A 7,363-nucleotide genomic window follows, 5' to 3' on the forward strand; every position below is an offset into this window, starting at 1 on the left:
AATAATAGGAGGCAGAAGTCCAGCTCTGGTGGGTGACCACTTAAGCAGTTGGCCATGGTTGGTTTTGATGGAGTCCAACTCCTTTCCTGGATAACCAGCTTGCATGGGATCAGTACTAGAAAAGTCAACCCTTACCTTTCATCAGTGATCTTGATAAGAAGAGCTTCAGTGAAATGGTGAAATGAATTGAAGAGAGTCTTAAAGGAGAGGAAATGGAAAAGCAAGCGAAGGAACTCTTTCACGCAGTTCACTGTGAAGTAGAGCAGAGAAATGTCACATTAGCTACAAGAGTGGTACCCAAGGAGGGTTCTTTTAAGGTATTCTGAAGCATGCTGATCTGAAAGATCCATCAGAAAGTGAGACTGCAGAAGTGAAGTCCTTTGATAGCATGGGGACACTTCTTCACTCTAACAGGATGGCAGGAAGAGGACACTACTGATAGGTGTGTAGATTTGGTGATGGGGAGATGAAGGTGTCTCTTATGATGCTTTTGTTTCCTTGGTCAAGGTGAGTCTAAAGATCACCTACTCTAAGACGCCTTCAAGGGACAACCTCCACCCCCAGAAACTGAGCCTTTCTGTACATTCCCAAAAACTTTCATTTATTTTACTGATAACATCGTATTTTAGTTTTTTGCTTACTTGTCTATATCTCTATCTAGGCCATTAGCTGCCTTGAGAATAGGTTATCTTGTTATCATGGCCACATTGTAGATATTCAACAATTTTTTCTTAGGGCCACACTCACAGCATATGGAGGTTCCCAGACTAGGGGACGAATCGGAGCTACAGCTGTTAGCCTAAACCACAGCCACAGCAACATGTGATCCGAGCCATATCTTCGACCTACACCACAGCTTACGGCAATGCCAGATCCTTAACCCACTGAGCAAAACCAGGGATCGAATCTGAGTCCACATGGATGCTAGTCAGATTTGTTTCTGCTGAGCCATGATGGAAACTCAACAATTATTTCTTAAATGATGGAACTAATTGTTATTTGCAGAAGGAACATGGGAGACAATTTTTCTTCTACTTTTTCTGTACTATCCAAATATCTACGGTAAGCATGTCTCATTTTAACAGAAGAAACAAACTCAAAGTCAATACAATAAACATAAAGCTTAAACTGAAAACATAAGTACAGTACAATAGTATCAGAGACATAAAGGTAGGGAGTTTCCTTGTGGTGCAAAGGGTTAAGGGTCCAGCATTGTCACTGCAGCAGCTCAGGTCACTGCTGTGGTATGGGTTCGATCCCTTGTCCAACAATTCCATGTGTTGCAGGCATGGCCAAAAAAAAAAATTTTTTTTTAAGATGTAGAATGATGATAAAAAAATGATCTCATATATTATGCAGGGCATAAAAGGCAGAAAAAAATTGGCATATAAAGAAGAGGCAGAGTCTCTTTTTCTGCTCACTTGCATCTCTCACAAGTGTCCTATCTTAATAAATCTCTCATGACTAAAAAATTTTAAAAATGAAGAAAAAAAGTAAACATGGAAGGATTCGAAGTTATCATTAGGATACAGATAAAGTTAATTGTGTAATTTATGGCATTAAATACATTTTCCATCAATTGCATTTTCATCCCATGAATGTGAAGCCAAGTTCCTCTGGTGTAAGAAAAATTCTTAAGATTTATGGACTGCAGTCCTAAGGTACTGCTGCGTAACTTAAGTGTTTTAAAACAACAATAAACAGGAGTTCCCGTCATGGCGCAGTGGTTAATGAATCTGACTAGGAACCAAGAGGTTGCGGGTTCGATCCCTGGCCTTGCTCAGTGGGTTAAGGATCTGGCGTTGCCATGAGCTGTGGTGTGGGTCGCAGACGTGGCTCAGATCTCATGTTGCTGTGGCTCTGGCGTAGGCCTGTGTCTACACCTCTGATTAGACCCTTAGCCTGGGAACCTCTATATGCCATGGGAAGCAGCCCTAGAAAAGACATAAATAAATAAATAAATAAATAAACATTATCTTGCACAGTTTCTGTGTGTCAAGAATCTAGGAGCAGCTTAGTTGGATGGTTCTGATCCTGGTGGTTACAGTTGAGACAACTGACTACAGCTGAGGCTGTAGTCATACAAGGCCTGACTGGGGCTGCAGGCTCTCTTTCCAAGATGGTTCACGCAGAAACTGTTTATTTTGGGGCAGAAAGCCTTGATTCTTCCCACGGAGGCCTCTCCTCTCTTCAATTATCACAACATGGTGGCTGGCTTTTGACGTTTCAACAGAGAGAGCAAGACAGACGCCATAGTGTCTTTTATGATCTAGTGTCAGAAGTCACACACCATCACTGCTGCAATATCCTAGTATCAGCCCTATCTCATGCGGGAAAGGGCACGCGAGGGCATGAACTACAGGAGGTGGAGCTCCTCAGGGCCAGCTGGGAGGCCAGGTACCACATGGACCATAGGGAAAAACTTAGAAAAGGCCCTAAATCTCCAACAGTACATCAGATCTAAATGAATGAGGCAAGTAAAGAGTCCGTTTTGGTTCAATGCCTTGGTATTGAAAAGGCAGAAAATAATACCCATGGAAAAGCAAACATCAAATTCTACCTGCCTCTATTAAAAGACTGACCAGAAGTGTGAATCTGCTTTAAAATTTCCTTTGTTTTTTAGGTAAAAGGGGGCAAATATAAAAACACCTCCCAGAATACAACTGCAGAGTGGAGAATAAAGATTGGTAATCTCAAAAGGGAAAACCAGCCAAGTATATACAAAGTCATGAGTAAAATCTGTTTCCATTCAAAACAGAAATCGGTGGTGGATTTATCACTGAAGATATTTTTTCAAGCTTTTTAGAAGTTTCTAAGGAGATAGAATGTGTCACATAAAATATTAAAATAAACTTGTATCTGAGGTTTCATGTATTTGATGCAGACATGGTACCTGCCCCCTCCCCTAATTCTCCCTCCTCTCTTCCCCATCCCCTGAATTGAAATGTTTTACTCAATTCTCCTTTGTTTACATCCAGGGATCTGCCCTGGCTGCTATGGTCAAAATGCAGGGGCAGAATTACTAAATAATGGGGATAAGTGATGGAGAAGATAAAAGGATACAGGAGATTAGGAAAAATAAAGGAAGAGTTGATGACAAAACAGCCCCTAGGTACCCCAGGGAGGGGGTGGATGCTTTTTAATCCCCTTAGGATACAAGCAAGGAAGCAGAGACATGGTTGCATCTGTGCCTTCTCCTTTTCTTACAGAGGTTACTCCAGGAGCTAGAGTGATCAAACATCACTGAAGTTTTTCCCAAGATGTAGGATATTCAGTGCTAAAACTAGGACAGTCCCAGGCAACTGAGACAGTTGGGCACCATACCTATGGGTTTTTTTTAAGCATATGTGAAATACAGGTTCACCTCTGGGCCCTTACTCCCTTCCTCCATGCACAGGACAATCATATATTCTTCAGAGTTCAATCCTTATAAAATTCAAGAATAGGAAGGAACCATACATAAAAGGATTTGAAAAAAGACAAAGCCACATCTAAACACTAAATTAATCACAGCAAAACATTTTTGGAAACTACACATTAGATTTCAGGGGAATGGCAAATGAGGGCAAAATGAATATTATGGGTAAAAAACAAAGGGCCTTTTTTCTCTTTTAAAGTAGTGAGATAAAGCACTAAAACTAATGGTCCCGGGGATCAACTGAAATACAATTGCCAATACATGTTTAAAAAAAACAAAAAAATGTCAGAAGAGCTGGATCAACAAAGAAAACACATTCTAGAAAAAGAGAAGAGGGAAATGGGAGGGGAAAGTAATATTAGCATATTCTGTTAAACAAAATTAATAGGCAATTGTAAGTATTTAAGCATTCATACTATGTAAATGCCTTTTGCAAATGAGATTATAGATTTGCTTGCAAACAGTAAGCATGCTAAATAAATGTAAGGTGCTATTATTTAAAACGACAATAATAACTAGTGGATAATATTGGCAGCAGTCCCTACAGAAATCTCAAGCTTCCAGGAAGATACTATCTACAAAGAACTGTGCACTGCTCACAGCATCCCCACAGCTAGAAGGGGCTTAGCCAAGGAGAAATAAACATTTCTGAGTTCTCCCTTGAATTGAAATTGATTGGCTTGCTGGACAGTAACATGGTGAGTTTCAGGCTAGAAGTTAAGAGGACAGAATCTTTCAGCTTATGATTGCTCCACAAAGTTTCTCTATGGGGGCAGAACAAACTCCAACAGGGTCTCAGTTCAAGTAAATGGCCTCCAGCTCTGGTACTTGCAACTGTAAACATGTCTGTTTCACTCAAGTCCCCTCCTCCCCTTCATCTACAGAGCTGATGAAACACAAGGACAGCAGGGGAAGCTGAAGTCACTGCATGTTTAGATCAGTTCTGCAGGACACAGCAAAATCTGAAATGGATTGTGACCTTCTGATAATCTTTCACAGCAAATCAAGTGATCACTGATTAAAAATAGCTTCAAACATGTATCGCACATCTATTTCAGGCCTCATTTTATTTGGAATGCAAATACTGCTGGAAGCCAGAGCTACATGAGCAGCAGCTGGAAATCTACTCAGACATTCCAGCCAATTCACGTCAAGCCCAGTTGGTGAAATTAATGCCATTCTGTGGTCTCAGTGAAGGAGAGATTATTAATTACACCCTACTGCCCAGTGGTTTCTATTATGGACACATCTGGACTGAGAGGCTCATTTGAAATCCCCAATTCTACTGCTTCCTCGAGCCTAAACCAAGTTTAAAAATTGATTTGTGAGGATAAGAGGGTAGCGCATACAAACTACCTCGCCCACAGACTCCAGGTAGGCTCTAATGAATGTCTGTCCTAGTTTCAAAGGCTCTTTCATGCCTCAGGTGCTCAGATTTTCCTCGGTATTTCTTACCAGTTCCTAAAATGCAGTGTTTGGACAGGCTTCTCAGTAAATAATAAATAAAACACACAAGCCCATCCCTGCACCTCAGGGCAAAGGAGTTTAGTTTCCACGGCGCCTTCAACCACCGCAGGCTGTGATATTTTCATCTCTCTGAAAGGAAGGTGGGCTGGGACCTCATCTGTTTCAACAGAAAGCCTTTCAAGGAATGTCTATGCCCTGCATCAAGAGACACGGCTGTTTGTTCTGATGAAAACTTCTCTCCAAATGATTGCTGACTCTTGTTTTGGAAGTGGGAGGGAGAGGGGGATGAGTGGTGACTGCACAGTGGGAGGTGCCATCTTGAGAAGGGAATTAAAACAGATCATCAGTCAGACCCCAGGGTGGCTATTCAGATCCTACTAGGCTTCACTTTTAGCCAAGGAGCCACTCTCTATTGCACTTAGACCTCAAATAGCACAGGTCCCTAGCCACCCCCCCCCTTGCCCCTGAGGCTTCATACCACCTTCCCATGAGACCACCAGTATTCACAGAGCAGAGAGCATCATCAGACCAGGCAGCAGCACAGGATGGAGATGCAGGGCCAGGCTCACCTGGTGACTCAGGTGTCCCACAGGATGCAACACTGTGACTGAACAAGAGCTGGCTGCCCAAGGTGACCAGAAGCCTATACTATGGCATCAGCTTTTGCGAAAAGAGCTTCATGGTGAGGTCAACTGGCAAGGAGACCAGAAGCAAGACTCTCAACTCTGTCTCCTCTATCCGGGCGTCAGGGAGAAATTTAAGGGGTTAGTGGAATTTCAAATTCAGAAGTTGATTGGCTGGTCTTGAATTAGTCCATGTAAGCTACTCCTGCTACTGGAAGCCAGATTTTCCTTATTGAAAGACTTTTCGCTTCATAAAGGGCTGTGGTGGCAACATTTCTATTCTTTAGGTTTGCACATTGAAGATTCTTGGTTCTGGGGTCATCCTGGAGACATGGGTTCCCGTGTTGCTCATGTTCGGTGCTGTCTCTGTAAAATAACTCAAGGTTTGATTAATCAACCTATTTATGGAGACAAAGCCGGTTTAAGCTGGTGCTGTTTCAGTTTGATTAATCAACCCTCCATTTAAGGAGGCAAATCTAATTTAAACCAACCAATGTTTTACCTGATGTGTCAAGTATCAGAAGCACTGGGAACCTATGCTTCCTTATGCCACCATCCCTCAAACTTCCTGATGACTAAGATTCATTTTCATTTGTTCCTGTATGCCAAACCTCAAGGCCTCACCCTTTTTTAAAAAGTGTAAATGCTCTTAGGAGGAGACAACCATGTTTTATCAGTCACTTAACCCTGATAGTGGCTAAGCTTCCAAGCTTTCTCTGATGGCAGGAATTCTGATGGGGTAAGAAATGTTAGACTGAGAGACTGAGAAGGGACTGTCCCTAAAGGAAGGCCAAATGATTAAGGACAATGAAAGTAAATGAACCTTATTCATTTAATTTTGCCTGGAACTAACCTTGCTTTGTCCAACCTAATTTGTACAAACTACTTGGCTGATGGATCAACTTTAGAGAAATCAGCTTTGATAAGATTGAGGAAAATCAATCAGCTGAGGAACTTGAAAATTATAGAGCAATATATATATAAGCTTAATTTTTTTGGTCTTTTGTCTTTTTAGGGGCATACCCACGGCATATGGAGGTTCCCAGGCTAGGGGTCTAATTGGAGCCATAGCTGCCAGCCTACGCCACGGCCACAGCACACAGGATCCGAGCCACGTCTTCGACCTACACCACAGCTCACGGCAACGCCAGATCCTTAACCCACTGATCGAGGCCAGGGATGGAACTTGCAACCTCCTGGTTCCTAGTCGGATTCGTCTCCGCTGCACCACGATGGGAACTCCCTAGAAGCTTAATTTTAAAAGTTTCTGAGGAGTTCCCTTTGTGACTCAGTGGTTAACAAACCCAACTAGCATCCATGAGGATTCAGGTTCTATCCCTGGCTTCACTCAGTGGGTTAAGGATCCCAGTGTTGCCGTGAGCTGTGGTGTAGGTCGCAGATGTGGCTCGGAACCCACATTGTTGTGGCTATGGTGTAGGCTGGCAGCTGTAGCTCCATTTTGGCCCCTAGCCTGGGAACTTCCATATGCCATGGGTGCGGCCCTAAAAAAAAAAAGCCAAATAAAAGAGCTTCTGAGCTGCCAGAGCTGCTTAACAGTACCAATTAATGTGGGAGACTGTGACATTCCCTCCCCAGGAAGCATGTAAAGAGTCAGATTCGTTTCTGACAACGGTGCCAGACAGGGCTTTTCTGCCTTAGGCAGACATGGAACTAGACCAAACTGGAAGTCCATTCCAGCTCTAAGGGACTTCTGGTTTATTCAACTATCTCACTGAGACTCCTGATTCTGACCAAAGAAGCTGAAGTCAGGGTGAGATCACAGCAGCCAAGCAGGAACACAGGTGCCCACAATTCAAAGGATTAGGAAGTCAGGCCACAACTCTTTTGTACCTCT

At 42.8% G+C, this 7,363-nt stretch overlaps 1 long non-coding RNA gene across 1 annotated transcript in view; it reads right to left on the minus strand.

Moving 5' to 3' along the window:
- The window catches only part of LOC125126853 (uncharacterized), a 29,554-nt gene extending 23,204 nt beyond the window's left edge, over positions 1-6,350 (minus strand). Inside the window, exons 1-2 of the long non-coding RNA XR_007134807.1 lie at positions 5,455-6,350; positions 136-250 (exon numbers count right to left, since the gene is read on the minus strand). This is a non-coding gene — a long non-coding RNA (uncharacterized LOC125126853). The remainder of the gene's footprint in view (positions 1-135; positions 251-5,454) is intronic.
- Positions 6,351-7,363: the final 1,013 nt, after the last annotated feature.

The sequence above is a fragment of the Phacochoerus africanus genome, chromosome 5 (genome assembly GCF_016906955.1).
Source record: "Phacochoerus africanus isolate WHEZ1 chromosome 5, ROS_Pafr_v1, whole genome shotgun sequence".
NCBI classification, from domain to species: Eukaryota; Metazoa; Chordata; class Mammalia; order Artiodactyla; family Suidae; genus Phacochoerus; species Phacochoerus africanus.